Source organism: Perognathus longimembris, chromosome 12, assembly GCF_023159225.1.
Source record: "Perognathus longimembris pacificus isolate PPM17 chromosome 12, ASM2315922v1, whole genome shotgun sequence".
NCBI lineage: Eukaryota > Metazoa > Chordata > Mammalia > Rodentia > Heteromyidae > Perognathus > Perognathus longimembris.
The window spans coordinates 34426622-34447625 of record NC_063172.1 but is presented as its reverse complement, the minus strand read 5'-3'; positions in this window follow the sequence as shown (position 1 = coordinate 34447625).

Sequence of the window (21004 nt, the reverse complement as noted above, 5' to 3'; positions counted from 1 at the left end):
TTTATTTTGCTCCTATGTTGACAGAAGAGATTTTTTTCAGTCAGTCTATTACCTCTATTTTAAATAATATAACTATGAATTGATGTTTAATGGTAAGAATCAGCAGCAAACATTTAGATGATCATATACAGTAAACCATAGGAAAAAGCAAGCTCAGCAGTGAAGTTATATAACCATTCAAATGAATCTCTTCTAACTTTATAGAGTGCCACATTCCAAATTGATTCAGTGAGACTTCATATCTTTATTACATCGAGCCAAGTATGTTTATGCTATTGAAGTCCTTTGGAATCAGACTCTCTGAAACACAAGACTACAGAAATATGCTAGAAATACATCATCTTTGCTCTGTGAAGCATCCATAAAATTGACATTTACATGGCTTTGTTCATATGAAACATAGACTCATTGAAAGTTAAGCATGGTTTTAGAAAGTAATGTTACTGAACTCTGATCAGGATCAAGAAGTAGGAAAATACATTTAATGTGAAATAACACAAGGGAAAAACTAAAATAAAAATTGAGATAATGATGAATACATGGGGGCTGGGCATATGGCCTAGTGGCAAGAGTGCTTGCCTCGTATACATGAGGCCCTGGGTTCAATTCCCCAGCACCACATATACAGAAAATGGCCAGAAGTGGCACTGTGGCTCAAGTGGCAGAGTGCTAGCCTTGAGCAAAAAGAAGCCAGGGACAGTGCTCAGGCCTTGAGTCCAAGCCCCAGGACTGGCAAAAAAAAAAAAAAAAATGATGAATACATGGGAAGCAGAGTTATAGCAGAGAGAGACTAAAAATGTCAAGACAATTTAGCGATAGAGTGACTAACAAAAGCCTTTCAAAACCACATTGGTCCAAGATTTCTTTAATGAACTAGGAAAATGAAAAATCAGAAAAGATAAGCAAAAGTCATTCTCACATTAGAAAGAGGGGAACATACAAAGAATTTGTAGATTGTATCATTTTGCTCATTTCTAGATTTAACATGATATAAGCAATAGCGAGCTAATTAAGATACATTCTGAAATAAGTCTCTTACAAAAGAGACTTTATAGGTTGATTTAGAAGCAGTCAGAAATTAGAAAAGGTAGATATTTTATGATATTCTACAAGAAGAAGATTTATTGGAATAATTACAAAAAAATGCTGTATTATTTTGGAACTTGAACTCAGGAATTGTGCTCTAGCATAGCTTTTTCTGCTCAAGTTTGTCAGCCTATCACTTGATCCATATCTCTACTTCTAGCTTTTCATTAACTGGAGATAAAAGTGGGTTGTATTTGTCTGCCTTGAGGTCACTTCAAACTGAGTTCCTTAGATCTTAGGCTCCTAAATAACTAGAATTACAGACATGAGCTTCCAGTGCCTGCTTAAAAAATATTTTTATACTTATGATACAACTCACTCCCAGGAATAAACTTTTATAAAATATTACTTACATTGTATATTTTAAAATAACATCACGTACATCTTGCTTGCATAACATTTCCCTACAATTCCCAGTGTTTTCAAATGAAAATATCTTGAGAATCGAGATGCTTCAAAAGTAGGTGCAAAGCTTGGATGTGAAACTGGCTTTCAGATGGAGAAGCAGTTACCAGACCAGCTGCCAAGAAGCCAGGTGCTTTGTGGGAATCTCTTCCATTGCTTAGCATCTGGATTTTCTAAGTTATTACAGAGGAAGGAACAGGGAAAACTCTGCCACTGTGTGCAGAGCTGAGGTTGCTGAACTCTTCAGAACAATAATAGAAAAAAATGCTTTATTTTCAACAGTGAGACTTACAAAATGAGCACAGAAATCCAAAGGTAACAAAGTAATGTGTGCTCTAAAATGTCTTTTCTGCATTATTTTGAATTTATGTTAAGACTGTATTAGCTTCAGAGTGTTTATCTATGTCCCCAAGAGAGGATTATCTGGGAACATTCTTTGAGATAAACTAGAACTATTTGGTACTGGCACTGTTAAATTTTTCGATGTGCAGGTGTTTGTAGTATTTGTACAGTTGCCTGATTGGTTTTCATCCAGGTAAACCCACAGAGAATAAGGTTTATCGTTTCAGGATAGAGAGGTGCAGAGGCTATTACTGGATATATGAAAACCTGCCACTAGTCACTTTCATGCTACTTCCAAAAGGTTCATGTTCTGACTTTGGAAATATAAGCAAGCCTTCACTTCCTTGTGAAATGATTCTGCTGAATGTTGCTGAATCACATCCATTTGCTTTCTGCCCAAGATCTTTTATAATAGTTTCTGCATTCATAATTTTTCTTTAGCATTACAAAGTAAGAATGTGTATTGTTACTGAAAAGAATAAAATATACCAAAGTCTTGCTGCTTTTTTTACATATCTCTACAAGAAGGCTGAGAGAAAAAACAGTTCACTGATTTCCACAATTATTCAACTGATAAAAATGTATGAATGCACTTGAGTTGTTTTCCAGACAATGTGGGAAGTACATAAGATAGAAAAATGATTGCAATAGAAATGATCTCTGCCTTCAAGGAGTTTATGATTCAATGGGGTTTAACCACTGTGTGTGTGTGTGTGTGTGTGTGTGTGTGTGTGTGTGTGTGTGTGAATCAATAGATCGATCAATCAATGATAGATAGATATCAATCCATTCTACAGGATGCATTAGATCAAACCAGAAGAAATACTTGTTTGATTCCATGTATTGACACAAAATGGGCAGTGTATTAGATGGTTATTTTGCTTTAGTTGATTTGGTCCTTTTCAATTTCTTCCTACTACAATCAGGTTTCAAAGAAGATTCATATTCATGTTCACACATGTATTTCTTGTGATCCACCCGCCTTATCCTCCTCATTGATTATCTGGGTGAGCCACCATGGCCAGCCACACATATATTTCTCTAAAAAAAATCCCCAGAGATAGAATTTCTTGGCAGTAATGAATGAATACCTGCAACTTTACTCCATGTTGCCAAATTGTTGGCCAAAATGACTATACCAATTTATATCTGCACTAACAATGTGTAAGAGTTATTATTGGAATGTAGTGGTGCCAACACTTAATATAACAAATTAAGTTTTGATCATCTGATAAATTTGAAATTGAATCTAATTGTTTTTTATTAAATTTAATTTTATTGTCAAGGTGATATACAGAGGGATTAGAGTAAGGCAGTAAGTACATTTCTTGTTAAACTTGTTACCTCTCCCTCACCCTTCTCCCTCTTTCCCTCCCTACTACACCCCCTCACCAAGTTATACAGTTAATTTCCAACATGTTGTCTTGTGAGTATCACTGTTGCATTGGTTCACCCTTTGTCCTTTGTTTCACCATTTTGATGTTCCCCTTCCCTTTCCTAATTCAGATAAACATATATATATATAATACCCAGGGTAACATAATCAAATACAGTGACAACAGGGGATAAACCATATGAAAGTAAAATGAAAGAAATAAGAAATAATTTCTCATAACATTAAAAATGATAACAACAATGAAAAATATCTTGTTTCCATATCTTGGAGTTCATTTTACTTAGCATCATCTGATATGATCATATGTACATAGCTATTATCTATTGTGATCCTCTGCTAGGACTATCCTAGACAGGTACTAACTATTACAAATGAAGGAAAGCATGGAATCTATGTTTCTTTGGGTCTGGTTCACATCACTTAATATGATTTTTTCCAAGTCTTTGATTTTCTTATGAATGGGGTGATGTCATTCTTTCTGATGGAAGCATAGAATTCTGTTGAGTATATATACACCACATTTTCTTGGTACATTCATCTAATTGTTTTTATTTGCATTCTCCTGATTTTTAGTGACTAAAGCGTCTTTTTAAAGTAATTTGTCAAGCCCCCTTCCCTCTCCCTTGAAATTGTTCTTCCACAGTTTGAATGATATTCAAGATCCAGAAAAAAAAAATGTAGGAGAGTTCTAAAGGAACAAAGTGGTTATAAACGCATTCACAAAAGAAATGCAGCAAACTGAGTGTGTGCCTGTCCATAATCTCACCTAATCCCAGTCCATTAAAATAAATGTCAAAAAAAATTAATCCTGGACTTACCATCCCTGCTTCACTCATTTCAATCTACCCCAATTTGGCCAGAAATGTCCCCAAAAGAGTCCTTCAGGAATAAAAAAAAAAAAAGGAATCAAGAAAGTCAGCTTTAAACATATGCTAGACTGTCTTAGTCATTTGCTCTTGCTATAACAGAATACCTCAGACCAAGATAAATTACAAACAAAAAATATTTCTTAGAGATCTGCAGGTTGGCAAGACTAAGAATATTGTACGCCATCTGCTGAGCATCTATCTGGTGCAGACTTCTAACTCCTCCATTGGTGGAGGGATTACAAGGCAAGACAAACACAGACTAACTCAGGCCCTAAATCAGAACAGTACTAAACTGAATCTGTGTTTCATGTCTTCACACGATAATAGGGCCTTTTCGTTCTTTAAGAATCGAGGTATAGTCATTTTATTTTTTGTCCAACAGCAAGGAAAAATGAGAAAATGAGCAACACAAGGTGACAATGGCAAAGATTTGCTTTCAGTTATATGGAGAGAGTGAATATCTGCATAATGACAAAAGGAGACACTTGTTTCCTAGAAAGCACGCATGACTATGGTAACAGTGAGAAATACACTAGCTAAACTGGCCCCAAGAAATGTCCCTGAAGAGATGAGAGAATGCCAAGCATCCTCAAAGATAAATGCAGAAGGAAACACCCAAGAAAAGGCCAAACTACAATGGAAAGTGTGACCAGACTAATGAGCATATCCATCGGAGGCCTGGAAAAATTAGAAAAGCTAGCCAGGGCCAGATCAGGTGGGCTTTCACAGAACTATTTTTTTTATTTCTAAATTTTATGAAGATTGATTTAAGCACATTGAGAATGGGATTTATCTGGTCTATTTTTACCCCTAAACTCTCAGTGCAATAAAACAAGAAAAAAATTAAAATGCTTAAAGAATGGAAAGGAAATAAAAGACTGCTCAAAGTGAAGACAGAATATCCTGAGGAATCCATAAGTACTGTGGGAAACAGGTAAATGAATTTTATAATGTGTCAGAATAAAAAAAATAATGATTAGAAACTTGTTTTTGGTCCTGGGGCTTGAATACAGAGGGCCTGGGTGCTGTGCGATTCTCTTTGTCCTCAAGGCTAGTGCTCTACCACCTGGACCACAGAACCACTTCTGGATTTTTTCTGACTAGTTTATTGGAGATAGGAGTCTCATTGACTTTCTTGCCCTGGCTGGCTTTGAACTGCAATCCTCATTCCTTAGCCTCCTGAGTAGGTAGGGTTACAGGCATAAGCCACTGGTGCCCAGATTAGAAACGTTTCTAAACATTGCCAGAAATGGCAATTGGAAAATAAAGTACATAAAGCAATCTTCCTCAAAATAGCATCAGGACACAAAGAAATACCTAGAAATAAAAGTGCCAAAAGATATGGAAGTCCTCCACAAGACAAAATATGAATCTTCCTTGAGAGAATTAAAGACCTAAATAAACAGTACTAATCTCATGGGCAAGACTAGACCATACAGTGATGTGAAACTTCATTCTCTAAATCGATTGCTATATCAAAAGGGCACATTTTACACACACACACACACACACACACACACACACACACAACACATAAAGATTCAGTCTAGCATAGCACCTACTGTATTGTTTCATACATCTGCAGAGATCTCAACAGCTCCAAAGTAACCTCCTCACATTCTACAATGACACTTAAGAAATATTCATACCTGTGTGATCCCATACTGGGAACATAAGACTGATATAATAAACTGAATTTCATGTTTTATTCTTCCATGTCTCACACAATGTTGAGAGCTCAAGTTTCATTTCCTTAAATTTGATATTAAGATGGGAAAGAAAGCTATTAAAGAGAAATTATAATACATCCTCCTATTTTCCCATGGTTCTTATATTAGGAATTACACTATAGTGATTTACTTCTAATTTTATAATAGATGGAAGTTATTTATTTGCAGTTTTTGTTTAAAGAAACTAAATTAGAGGGGAATATTTGCTTACATTTATGAATTAAAAAATGAAACCAGGTTTAGTAGAAATTAAAATAAGAAGGAATCTAAGAAAAATGATTTACCAAAACTTATTATTTATTTACAATAGATTTAAACCTTCAAATTATATAAATTATATATATCACTAAAGGGCCTTTCGGCTTCTCTCCAGGACCCTTGGCACATCTATGAATTTGAATAAATCTTTCAAAGCTCCTTTTTTTCCTTATGAATTCTTTCATTACAAATTAAATACTTACATTAAGCATGTAATATTTTATATAGCTATGTTTCTTCGTGTTTGCCTTGATTCATTTTAGACAATCCTCTACTGGTAGGGCATTGTAGTTTTTGTTAATGTATAATTACATACCATTAAAATAATAATAGCTGTCATTCATTCACTCCCTCCCATACCTGATGCTGTGCTAAGTACTTTAGCTACATTATCTCAATTAATTCTCCAAACAGGCCTATGTAGTAGGAACAACAATTAAATCCCATTTTCCAGATGAGGATTCAAAATCTTAGAGAAATTAAGAAACATAATCAAAGCCGCACTGTTGATAAAGAAGCAACAATATTTGAAAAGTTCTTCATGACATTAGAGTCTGTATTTTTAAAAGCTAGATTACATAGATGCATGATTTCCTTAACTTGATACATGTTGCTATGCAAATTAATGTCATCCTGGAAGGGTATGGCCCTCAATGACCCTAAGAACACAAATGGAAATGGTCCTCAGCTGCACTGTGATTTTCTTTAGACCTGGATCCCTCTAGCTAAATGACAGTAAGCAATACAAATACGGAAATAACCTGGATGTAAACATTGAAGAAATTATCTAGATGTCAGTAGGCTTCAATGACATCCAATTTCCAGGTGTATTTTACCTTAAACTGTGTTCATAAAGATGTCATTACCAGAAATGTCAGGTTGATTGTGCATTCATTTCTGTTCCCTGTTGAAACCCGGCTGAAAGAACAGGAAATATATTGGAGATGCTATTCATCTATAAGGGCCATAAGACAGGAAGAAAAACAAGAGGAGAGGATATCTTAAAAAATAAACAAGTAATGAATTTTGAAAAAATATGATAGAATGTAAAACTTGATATATGAAAGTATATTTGGAATAGCAAAGTCAGATATCTCTCAGAATATCTATCAAAAGAAACAAATATGTAATATAACTAAAAAATTAGTTATGAATTTTCTATTATCTGCATAAGACTTATAGAAAGAGAATGAATCCTCTAGCTTGAACATGCTCACTTACTAAAGGATTGTAGAACCTGCCTGTAATTTCAGCACTTAGGAAGCTGAGACAGGAGGGTAGTAAGTTTGAAACCAGCCTGGACTATGAGCAATGGAATGTATGGTAAGAAGGAGGAGGAGGAACAGAAGGAGAAAGAGGAGGAGAATAATGGTATTCAACAAAGCAAGTGACAGAACATATAGTTAAGGCAGTCTTAAAAATCTTAGGATGTCATGGCTTTTTCTAAAAGCAAAGGTCTCAGAGGAAAGAGGCAAGAAAAATCCTCTCAGACTCTTTACCAGCAACTCTAGATTCTAGAAGACAATTAGTCATGTCTTCAAAATTCTAGAGGAAAAAAAATTTTAATCTAAAATGTGATCCTAAAGATCACTCAAATATGGTTTTAATAGTCAAATCCTGCCTCCAAAAAAAAAATCCATATGGTAAGAGGCTTGGTGCCTAGTGTGGCATTACTATGTGGTGGTGGAACTGGAAGAGGCAGAGCATTGTGGAGGTCATGAGGTCATTGGGGCATGCATTTTCTGGGGACTGTAGGACACTGATCTCTTCCGTTTTTGCTCCCTGGTCTTGAGGTGATTGGAACTGCTCGGTTCTGCTCCCATCATGATATACTCTGTCCATTTCCCTTATGTATACTGAAGACCTATGAATGCTTCCATGATGAGGCCATTTGCTCACAGAGGAGGCACAGTTCCTGATAATTTGGGAAATCCTTTCTAAGGCACAGGTATACTTGCTTTACTTTTCTGTATAAAATGATTTGTCTCAAGTCAGACCTAAAATCCTGGCTCTATCAGAAATGAGATGTGCCCTTGCTATTTAACTAAATGCCAATGTTCTGTACAAAATGAAAGTAGTAATACCTGCCTCACAGGGCTTCAATAAGTGTAGAAGTTAGCCTTCCTGCTTTAATCACTGCCCCTGTTCCCTCTGCCCCATCCCTAGAACCTAAAGTAAAGAAGACATTTGAGACACACATACAGAGTGGAATAAATCTGATTTTTGTTTTGGATGTAATATGAGCAAGAAAACAAAAATACTTTTTTGGCAATTCACTAGTTTTTAGGAATCATTTTGGTGCCACAGCTTAAAGTAGCAAAAATCAACCCTGCAGAAGTTGCTCACTCATTAAACAATGTGGTATTGACTTCAGGATGAGGGGGTGAGAGTCAAGAAAATGCTATTCCAGGCTGGAAGTATTGTTTCCTGCTACCCAGTGGCAAATTTGTGAAGCCTTCATTTCCACTATTGCCTGTTGTAATTCAAAAGGCGGATAATATAACAAGAATCTTCCCTTTAGTTAAAATATGGGTTGCCAGAATATTGATAATGACAATTAGATATATTTAAAGGCTTTAGACAAAACAAGACAAAAATATAATTTTAAAAGTATTGACCTTTTTTTTTTCAAGAAAAATTGATTGCTGATTCAAGAAAACCTCAGAGACTCTTGAACTTGTAAAACAGAAATAGGCATTATCTAAAGAGCTAAAATAAGGATGGGTAAAATTTGACATAACCAAATTTGCTAAAGACAAACTCATAGTAAGAAACAAAATAGACCAACTTTTTGTTGGTGTTGCTAGAAATTTCTGAATTAATTAAGGTAATACCCAGTAAATGTTTAAATGTAAAAAAAATGTTCAGGAAAAAGTGTCTAAAGATGTGCCTTACCTGCCAAGACCTGCTGAATGTCTGGGAAATAAACAACAATGCTGTTGTGACTATTTTGCTCCTGAAAGTGACTAGAATCAGTAAGTTGAAAGTGGACAGTATTTTTCAGAGTCACACTACTCTTTGAATTCCTTTTGGAATGGTGGTGTTTATGTGTTCCGGGTTATGGAAGACAACTTCTGGTTTTGATTCATAAGCTTTTAAACCAAGACGATGGCGATTGGATGTAAAGATGGAAAAGAAGTGTCAAAAAGAGGAAAGACTAATAGCATAAAGAAGGACTAAAATGTTGTATTGCATTTTTCAAATATCTCTGCTCTAGTAAAGAGTGGTGCATCCTTATTTTTTGATACTTGACATGTGGTGTTACCTATGTGAAGAACTTATTTTTCTCATTCTATCAATTGCTAAGGGAGGTTGTGGAACTTGATTTGTCCAAGGCAACAAGTAAAAGTTTTAGTGATGATCAAGAGAAAGATAAAGGAGCCATTTCATGACTAGACTATTTCTCTCTTTATCCTCTGCCATAAAACTAAAATAAGGGACTACTACTTCAGTTTGGTGCCTTAAAATGATATATAAGACATATCTTAAGTCAGCATGCAATGGGAACAAGAAGCAAATCTTTGATTTAAGTCACTGAGACCTAGAAGTAACTTACGATAATAGAATCTAGCAAAACTTGGCTAAGATATAAATAATTTTGGTTGCCATAATACTTAGAATAATCCCATTATAGAATTTTTCCTTAGAAAACGATTGTTATATCACAGTTGTAACTACTTTCAATGTGCCATATGTAACTGTAGCCTCCAGTATCACCTTCCTGTGGTTGTACCTATACTATCTCTGTATCTTATGTGAGTATATTGGAAACCGGGTATATTGGTATTAGAACCAGGAAATTGGAAGGGAATACCAAAATCGAGAAACACAAGGTAAAAAAAAAAGACAACTCCAAAAGCAATACTTACGAACTGTTTGGTGAAAATAAACTGAACAACTAGACAACTCATGGGGGGAGGGGGAATGGCAAGGGGGGGAAGGGGGATTGAGGGACGAGGTAACAAACAGTACAAGAAATGTATCCAATGCCTAATGTATGAAACTGTAACCTCTCTGTAATTCAGTTTGATAATAAATATATATATAAAGAATTTCTCCTTAGACACGCTATACTATTTTTATTATCTTCTTATTTAACCTACTTATTTCTTTAAAAGTGAATATTTCCTATATATGATGAATACATTCTACTAAAACAATAAAAATAATTGGGTAGCAATATTTCAAAAGTAACTCTGTGAACCAATGCCATAACAGTGGACTTAAAATATAATTATATGTATATCATCACTATAGAAGATACAATGGGTTGTGCTTCAAGTAAGGGTTATTGTTTTTTATTGGAAATTTTCCAGTAAGAAAATGGTAGCCTGAAACACATCTTCCTGACCTAGTGATAGAAAATCCTTCACAGACTTGGAAAAAGTTATACTAAGTGAAGTGAGCCAGACCCAAAGAAACATGGACTCTATGGTCTCCCTTATTGGGAATAATTAGCACATGTTTAGACAAGTCACAGCAGAGGATCACAAGAGCCCAATAGCTATACCCTTATGATCACATAAGATGATGCTAAGTGAAATGAACCCCATGTTATGGAAACAATTGTTATATCACAGTTGTAACTACTTTCAATGTCCCATGTGTAACTGTAACTTCTACTATTGATCATGTTCTTGTATCACCTTCCTGTGGTTGTATCTACACTATCTCTGTAATCGTATCTGAGTATATTGGAAACAGTGTATACTGGTATTAGAACTAGGAAATTGAAAGGGAATACCAAAATCAAGAGACACAGGGTAAAAAAAGACAAACAACTACAAAAGCAATACTGACAAAACTGTTTGGTGTAAGTGAACTGAACACCTCATGGGGGGAAAAGGAAAGGGGGAGGAGGGAGGGGGGAATGAGCTACCCAGGTAACAAACAGTACAAGAAATGTATCCAGGGCTGGGGATGTGGCCTAGTGGCAAGAGTGCCTGCCTCATATACATGAGGCCCTGGGTTCAATTCCCCAGCACCACATATACAGAAAATGGCCAGAAGGGGCGCTGTGGCTCAAGTGGCAGAGAAAAGAATCCAAGGACAGTGCTCAGGCCCTCAGTCCAAGCCCCAGGACTGGCCAAAAAAAAAAAAAAAGAAAGAAAGAAATGTATCCAATGCCTAATGTATGAAACTGTAACCTCTCTGTAGGTCAGTTTGATAATACAAATTTGAAAAAAAAAAAAAAAAAAAAAGAAAATCCTTCACAATTACAAAAGTATACTTTTGTTTTGTTTCTTTGTAATTTTAAACACAATAGAATGAAACACTAAGGGGGAAAGGTAATTAATGCCAAACAAGTTGACCAAAAGTTTAGTTTTTGTTAAAGTAAGACTAAACTACATAGCTAATCATCATTGTAGTGAAAAGTTATTCCACTGTATTCATAAAAGTCAATGCAAATAATCTCTTAATCAAATATGAAAGCTAATAAGTGACCATGTTTGATCACATATGTGATCAAACTGACTGAAGCATGTTATACCCAGAGGTGAGTTTCCATTGCATATGCAACCCCTTGAACAATTAACAGACATTGTAACAAATGATTACCAAGAAACTGAAACATGTCTTGCATGAGAGCCGGGAGGACCAAGAGGAAGGGAAGCAAACAAATGGAGAGAGAACTGGTGGACCAATATAATCACAATATGCAATGGACACTTGTGAAAATGGAAGTGGGAAATTTGTGGGGATGAGTGAAGGAATGCAAGGGGGTGTGGAGAATGATGAAAAGTGTGACACTAATAAAGATGCTTTGTTTGCATAGCTTCACATGTTTAATTGAACCCCCTTTCTACAACTAAAGACAATAGAAATAAAAATGAATCTCTTATAAATAAAAGATTCTTCTCTAAATTTTAAGATTTAGACATGTCAGTTGAATTCCCCTTATTCAATCAATTCCTAACATATTGCAGAGTGGCTTCTACTTCCATTAATACTTAGAAGCTCTTCTCAATCAGTTTACTGACTCTGCTTCCAATTCTTACTTTCAGAGATTTTCACTACTACTGTCCATTTTCTCTTCCATGGAATGTTCAGGCTTAATTGATATCATGTTCTTCATCTTTTCTTCTGTTATCTCAATTGCCCCTGTGTTCTTATCCTCTGAGCTTTTTGTCCACTAGCATGCCTTATTTCTTGGGGTGAATTTAGGCTCATGTTTGCTTTCTTATCTTCTCATACATTGCTATCCACCACACAAATTACATACTAATTGATCCTAAATAAACTTTTGTAACAAAAATCTCCTCCTGTTATAGACAAATTTCAATATAAGTATTCCTCAGGCATTTTTAGCCAAAAATTAGAATAAAATAATTTGTGTGGCAATAGCTTTTAATTTTAATTTCATAAAAAGGCTATGCTTTATTTTATCCCGAGTTTTGTGCTAATGCCAGGACCCTATTTCATTTCTGACCATCTCTTCCAGACATCATCAATTTAACAAACATGAATTCTTCTATAAGCCATAACTCACTCACAAACTCTGAATTTAAGAATCTTCATCTTTGCTGTCATCATGTGAGAGTGAATGCCCCATCTATCACGTTCCTATCACATCTTCCAAAACTGTCAGATACCTAGGAGTGCTTCATTCTGTGAAAGGTTGCAAGCACACAGTTGTTAAGTTCTAAGGCTCCAGAGCAAAGCTCTAGGTGGCGGTCACTTCTGACTTGGGTAACTACAAGCTACTAAAACTCTTGGTAGCTTGCATATAAATGCTGAAACATTTTCTGTTTCCCAGAATCGATGTGCAAAACAAAGGCTGAAAAATAAGTGCCTGACACTAACCTAAGAATTGCTAAATATGAGCTATTAATTTCATTGAAAAGTATTTGTATTGTGTCTACCCTACCTCAATCCATCAATAATTTCACTAGAAAAACTTTGATTTAGTGCTCAACACTAAATTAGAGGAGCATGACCTGGACAGATAATTCAAGAGAATGGGACTGTAATTTTAGCTGTGTCACCTAACAATTTAAAAAAGAGTAGGGAGGAGTCAGTATTACAAATTCTCTGCTTCCTTTCCCAGATCTTTCTACTTCCTTCCAGAAAACATGTCTGCATGTTTAGTGACCACAATGACTGGAACCTGTTTGTTCTAATAAGGCTCTCAATCATTACATCTATGTAGATGGGGTCATATACTGATTACAGCAACCACTTGCTCTCTTCAACTCCTTTCTTCTATGAAATAGTCAGAGAATAAGATTGGATATCTTACTTAGGCCTTAGTACAAGCCACACATTGCCTGGGACCTGAATTCGCTTTGGTGAATCAAGTGCTTTCATAGCAATAAAATTTCAATTATTCATATTCTGCTCCTATTTCTGCATAATGCAGGATGATTTGGGAATTTGAGAAGGCAAGAACCCAGCATGCATATGGCTTTGTATGTAGCCCCATACAAAGAGTAGAGTGAGAGAACAGGAGACATTGTGCCAAAGGAAATGTACTCATAGCCTGACTCACCTAATTGTAATCCCCCTGTATATCACCTTTATGATAAAGTAAATTTAAAAAATCAAAAAATGACATAGACTATACAGTGTTTAAACAGAGGAATGTGTGCCAGGAAGGAGTGAGAAGCTCCATTTACAGAAATTAGAAAAACGTGAAAAGGAAAAGAAAAAAAACAACTCTTGGGAATTCTTCACATTCACGAAAGGGCAGCTCTGTTCTTTTTTTATTTTGTAAACATATTATTCTTTATTGTGGATAGTAAATTCTTGATTCAGAATTCCAGGTCCTGAATTTTTTTAATGGGATCTTACAAAGTTACACCTTGTATCTTTTGCCATAGGAGGCTTGTGCTGAATTTCAGAAAGGTTAAACAACAGGTGTGATTGGAGGAAATAGAAGCGATCTGAAGTCTTTAAAATAGACTGCAGGGAGGTGCCTGCCATGGGTGACATTGAAGTGGGCAGGCACCAGCAAGCCTCAGAACAGTCTTTGGTTTCAAGTTTTCCTACAATAAATGGAGAAGCCAGCAGAGTTTAAGCAAGTCTGTTTAAGTTTTCAACATGACCCTTTAGAAGGAATGTGGCTCAGGAAAGAAGCACACACTTTTCCTAGCAGAAAATTTGTTTCCAGAAGGTGAGTGGAACACTGGAACATAAGACTGGTTTTCCCTTAGAGGAAAGATAGAGATATTAATTCATGTGGTCATAATCCTGAGCAGTAACTTGAAGATGGAGTCTCTAAACACAATTCTAATTTCATTACCCCTTAAAAATAAAAAAAAGAAAAAACCTAACTAGAAAAACAGAAACAATTTGAAACCATTAAAATCAGAAATGAGCTCATGTTTAAGTTGAATTTTATAGTCTTTTTTATGTGGGATTCAGAAAATCTAGTAAATTCAATAAAATCAAATATCTCAGACACCTGGTATAATTAAAACAAGTGAACCAAGTGGTAAAAATATCTCTCTGATTGTAGCAATGTTTGATGTCTAGCCAGAAAGCAGATTCTGTGGCTCTAAACTCATAAGAAATGTATGTATGGCCTGGAGTGTAGCTAGCAAAAAAATACAATTCTTATTTCTGTGTGTCAGAAAGTCACTACCTTGTTTTGTAAGGCTGGAGAAGCTAGGTTTTTCATGGGTTCCTTAAATAGCTCAAGTCTTGGTACCTCCTGCAGTTGCCTAGTGAAATAGACCAAGAGCTAAAAATAATAACACCCAAGAGTGGAGACAACCGAAGAGGCTATGGGAAGCACATAAATATTTTTCTGGTTTTTGTTCACTCATTAAAATAAAGGGACCGACCAAATATATCACCTTTTGCCTACAGGTCATGTCTAGAAGTTGCCTTCTCTTTTCCCCTGGAGTGATTTGTAAATGACTTAGGATAGCAAAATCTCCATTCCTTCTCAGTTAAAAGATTTTTAAAAGATTATCTTTCACTTCCTATGTACCCAATACTGTACAGTTCTAGTAAAGGATATAGTTAGCATATAGTTATATATGCTATATGGTTATATATGTTTTGAGAAAATAGTTTTTTAAAGTTTCTTAAGTCCATTAGGACATGATTACTTTTTTTCTTCATTTCTTTATTGTCAAAGTGAAGTACAGAGAGGTTACAGTTTCATACATAGGGCAGTGAGTACATTTCTTATCTAGTTCTTTAGGATATGATTTCTCTTTAGCAATGCAAGAAAATCATGATAAGATTTACAATAGTTCATACTGAAAAGTGCTTTTATCCTACAACATATGCACACTGTGATTCTGCCTCAAAGGCGCAGTTTCCATAGCAATTACTCTATCCTATCTTCACATCCTAAAGCTATTTTTAAGAGGACGACAAATTTCTCAAGGAAATCTATCAGTCCATGGAGGTGTATTTCTTTCCTAAATCCATTCTGCCCCCAGTGACACCAGAAAAATTCCATTTGGAAAGAAAATGTTCCTGAGAATGTACATGTGTATATGTTTTAGTTGATTTTAGTTTGTGAGAATTGAATTTCAAATTCATTTCACAAAGCAACTTTACTTTGTCATATGTTATTGACAATTTAATTGAGATATAATGTAATAAATTTCATATTTTAAAGATCATAAGTATGAATCAGACATAGGAATGTATTATGAATCTACAACCAAATCCCCAAGTGTTTCCTGAAATCTTTTATAATACTTCCTTTTCTCCCATCTCTACTCTTCCCATAAGCCATGTCCACCAAACATTCTGTTGTTATCAATTAATTGGTATTTTCTTAGAACATTAGTAAATGCAATTATGCAATATGTACGTGTTGTCAGTATTCGTTCATTCAGCAGTCATTCTAAGAATCACCTATGTTTGCATCATATCAATGGTTCATTCCCTTTTACTTGTGGGCATTAGGCCATTGCATACTTAGACCACAATGATTTCTTAATCCATTCACTCATTTGTCAGTGGGTGGTTGTGATTCTTCTAGTTTGGAACTACTTGAAGTAGTTGTGAACAATCAAGGGCAAGCGTTTATCTAAAAATGTGTTTTCATTTCTCTTGAATAAGTATCTAAAAATAATATGTACAAATCAAATACTAGATGTATTTAAATATTTAAAGAAACATTTTTCATGTTTTTTCCTCCATGTTTGTTTTGTTTCACATTTGCACTAGTAGTGGCTGATAATTTAACTGCCATTCTTGACAATACTTATCTTGATAAATCTTTGTGTTTTTTTTTTTTCATTTTGGCTATTCCAATAGTTGTGCATTAATATATAATCTTTAATTTGTACTCCAGTGACAACTAGCATATTTTCATTGTAGGTTTTTACACATACTTTAAGGAATTGATTTATTGGTGTATTTGCACATTTCAATGAGTTGTTTGTTAACTTATTGAATTTAGAAATGTTGAATTTTAAAGACAGTGTGACCACTACTTATCTAGATGATGCCACCTAACAAAGGATTTAGAATTATCATAAAATACAATATATAAGGTTCAACTTTCTGTTAAAATAAGGATTTAGAACAGTAGCAATATGTTTGTAGTCATTCTACACATACATCTAAGGAGACTGTTGATAACATTCAGTTGGCTGATGACAATTTATCCCTAGGTTTATAGTTTATCATTAGGTAGGACAAGCATACATGGAGTGTTTAATATGAATGTGTATGTGTGTGTGGAGGAGCAGTATATGTGTGCAAAGAAAGAAAGAATGTTTACCTTACACAGGGAAGTTTATGTTCAACTTGCTGAAGGTTCATTTCACAGGCTCTGCTCTAAAATTATGACAGGGATCAGAAAACTACCTTTAGGAGAAGACCAGATAGTAACTAATATAATCTTTGTGGGCCATAACCTTATGGCTTGTCTCAGCTTCTGTATTTGCCCTTGTAGTGTAAAAACAGCCTTAGACAATATATAAACAAATGGGTCTCTTTGTGCTCCCATCAACCATTAATTACAAAATATCTGGAGGCATGATTTAGTTCAAAGATCATCCATCGTGTATGCATACCCAACTGAAGGCATAAAAACTTATTGAATTGGATAATGGTCCCTGGAGAACCTACTCAGTTAAGTTAGTGTCAGTTCTTTTACACTTCAATGTAAATAAAGATTTCAAAAGCAGGTTACAGCAGAGAGAAAGAAAGAAAAAAAGAATAATGAAGATGTTCCAAGGCAGAGGGAAATTTTCATCCATATCATCACTAGGAATGGATAATTGAGTGACGTTTTCCATTTCTGAAGTCAATAGAAAGAATAGGCAAAAATAATTTGCATTTTCATGAGTGAAACAACTTTGGAAATCTAAGGAACTTGCTCCTATTTTACCAGTGAAAGAAGATGCAGATAAATTTACTGAGCTCCTGAGATTGAAAGTGTTGACTAAAATGAATTCCTAAAGAGATAAATATGTGGTTTCAGTTTTCTACATGTGGCTATCCAATTTTCCCAGCGCCATTGGTTGAAGAGGCTGTCTTTTCTCAATGTATGTTTGTGGCTCTTTTGCCTAGTACTAAAATCAACCCAAAGTGGATCACAAACATCTTAATGTAAAACCTGGAACATTCAAATTACCACAGAAAAGAGTAGAGAAAAAACAGAAACAAATTGGTATAGACAACCACTTCCTGAGTAGTATTCTAATAGCTCAGCAAATAAGAGCAAGGATACACAAATGAGATTCCACCACTTTTACTCTGGGAAGGAAAGAGTCTCTAGATTGAAGTGGCAGCCCACAGAATGGGAGAAAATCTTTTGCCAGCTATATATTGAACCAAAAAAATGGATAGTCAGGATACACATTGAGCTTAGTAAGCTAAATTCAAAGAATCAAATAAGCAAATAAAACAAACAGGCAATTCTCAAAAAGAAATACAAATGGAAAAAACAAAAGGACGAAGTACAAGAGTCGTGATTCAAGTCAAAGCATGTTTGTCAGAGTCATTGTCTTTAAATCATATACTATTTTGCCATGCAGCATTAAGGAGGTGATCCTCTTTATTACCCCTTTTCTCTCTCTTGCTCAAAGAGGATATACTCAGGTCTAGTGTATATTGTATTGAAAATGAGTCATTGACAAACCTGATCTCTTTTATTATTTTCTGGTGTTAGTGTAATTTGAATTCAGAGCATTTCACTTGCCAAGCTCTATACCTCTTGGTCATATCCCCAGTGCTGTTTGGCTTCAGCTATCTTTCAAATAGAATTTTCTGTTCCCCTACACACACACCAGGGAAAGCTTGTAATCTTCCTAACACAAGTGCACCTCCTAACTGAGATTGCAAGTGTGCTCCACCATGACCAAAGAAAACTGACCTTTTAAAAGATCAACACGTAATAGAGGTTGGAAGCTTGAAAGAAACACAAAAGGGAACTGCATTCTGTGAGTTTGCTACTGAATACGGTATGTTACTAAAGAAAATGTACTTTCTCTCACAGAGACAGAGAATCTTTTTTATAACTTCATTTACACTCCACACAAAATTAGCAATACAGGGAAGTGCCTGTCTGTTCCATCCTTTGCCATCCTTTTTTGGACCTCGGGCCAGACCTATGTTCCCCACCCCTGGGACTCTGTTTGTAGCAAATGATAATCCTTCATCAGTGCTTCTGGATCACCTTGTTTCTCCTATTACTTTGGCCTGAAACCACTGGACAGTAATTGTTTCTATTTGTCTTTTTCTCTGGGCCTTGAGTTTTTATGGAGAGGTAACAAGTCACACTTGCTTTCATGTCACTAGAAACTTTGCAGGATCCACTAATGGGGGGCACTCAGAAGAGTTCCATGGATGTTTCAGTAAATTCACAAATAAAGATTTGCTCCAACCAGTGGATCCAAGACTGTTATTTATTACTTCCCCAAAGAGATAAGACAGGGTCTACCAATTCTAAAAACCAAACAAAAAGTTTTCAAATGATTATTTCTTAATCAAACACATCTGTTTCATTTAATGCAGATGTGCAAAAGCATTGCTGGAGAGGGTCACCCTGCAATAAACAGCAAACTCTGCAACTTGAAAACCTTGCTAACACACACTAGCTGTCCCTGAGTTGCTTATACTCGTACTTTGTCTCTGCAAGACATTTCCTTAGGGACATAGCCAGATCCCATTTACCTCCTATCAAGTTTTAATAATATTGTTAAGGAATCTGTTATAAGAAATTGCTGAGAACACTTAAGGGAATTGCAAAAATAACTCCACATAGGTCTGCTTAAACATTTTAAGTGCTGGGTTTCATGAAACCACTGCTTTTCTCATTTCATTTTGCTTTTCTTTTTTGTTGTTGTTGCTCTGTTTTGCATGAAACAATATGACTATCACCACTTTGTCCTTCCAAATAAAATGTTGAAAGAAACTGGATGTTCAAAGCTTTCATCTTTCTGGATTAAATTGTAATAAGTTTAAAATTTTAAAAGTAGTGTTTCAAGTTAACACATGGGATGGAATGCTCAAAACACTATAGTAGCAGAGGAAATTACAAAGTAATTATTTATTTTTTTGCTTTTGTCTTTCATGACATGAAATCCTTTGCTGAATTATCCTACTCAGAGGATTTAGGGTTGCTTTTTTCTTTCTTTTGCTCTAGTGTGTATATTTTTTGTTTGTTTTTGTGACAACGTGGGATTATTGCTTTTCAAAGGATGATGTCACAAGAGGCCTGCTGTAAACATCTGGAGATGCTGCCAGTAATTAGGCAGCTGGGTGGCCTCACAATTGTCTTCATTACATTGCTGTTTTGCCAGTTCTCCTTTCTCCCTTCTGGGAATGGCGGTAGGGTGATGGGGAGGAGGAGTTGAGAAAGAAAAGAAAATGCTTTGTGTTTTCTTTATATAGAGTTTATAAAGCAAATGAATAAACCATCTTTTTAAACTTTCCAGAATCTTCTGATACAACATCAACTGCCACATTTATGATACTTGCTTCAGTTTATAATCAATTGTCAAAAGCATGCTTAATGAGTGATCCTAGCTCCAGTATTTAATGTGTTAAAAGTTCTACTCAGCACTCTCCAGCTCTTCCAATGTGCACATATGCTGTCCACATGAATTTCCCTTGTGCCCAAAAGAGTTCTCAAGTGTGCATCTTTCTGAAAACCAATATAATACATATCTAGGACATATGATAAGTGCGAACACATCTGAGAGGCATAGATTCTTTTCCACTCCCCCTTAGTGTCTGATATATTTGTTGTTCTACTCCCACAAGTGATTTTAAGGAGTGAACATGTGTGCATTGTCCTTCTGAATTGCTATGTTTCAATATGGAAGGAGAGTATAGTTCATACTATGTTGGATGGCACTTAGTAGGTATGCTCTACTTATTTAATAAACTGAATTGTGGGACTGGGGACTTTCCAAATTTCTCTGAAGCAGATGTTATGAGTTGAATTGTGATCTCTCAAAAACAATAACAATAACTTAAAGTCTAGAATTCAGGTTAATTATCCTTGATTCCAAAGAGTAAATATTTCCTTACAATGGAAATAGAGTTGAAGATGGTAAAACTGAGTTGAAGATCTTGAGGAAAGTTTTATCCTGGATTAACCTGTATGAATGGAGCTATGTGTATTATATTTTTATGAATGAAGCCTAGAAGATTTGAGACAAACATGAAGAGGAGGCAATGTGACCACAGAGATAGAAATGAGAATGATATACTCACAAACCATGAAATATCTGGAATTCCATCATACTCAATCAAACTAGAATTACATCAAACTAGAGCAAGTAAGGAACCAGTTCTCCTCTTCAGAGTTTCTGGGGAGAATACAGGCCTGAAAATAAATTGATCTTAGACTACCAACCTCCAGAACAGTGAATTGATAGATTTCCTTTGTTGTAAGTGTGGTGATTTATTGCACGAGACACAGGATACTAATGTGCTCAGTAATGTCATGAATTCAGCATGCAGAGGCCTGGACATGGAACAGTCTGGAAGTC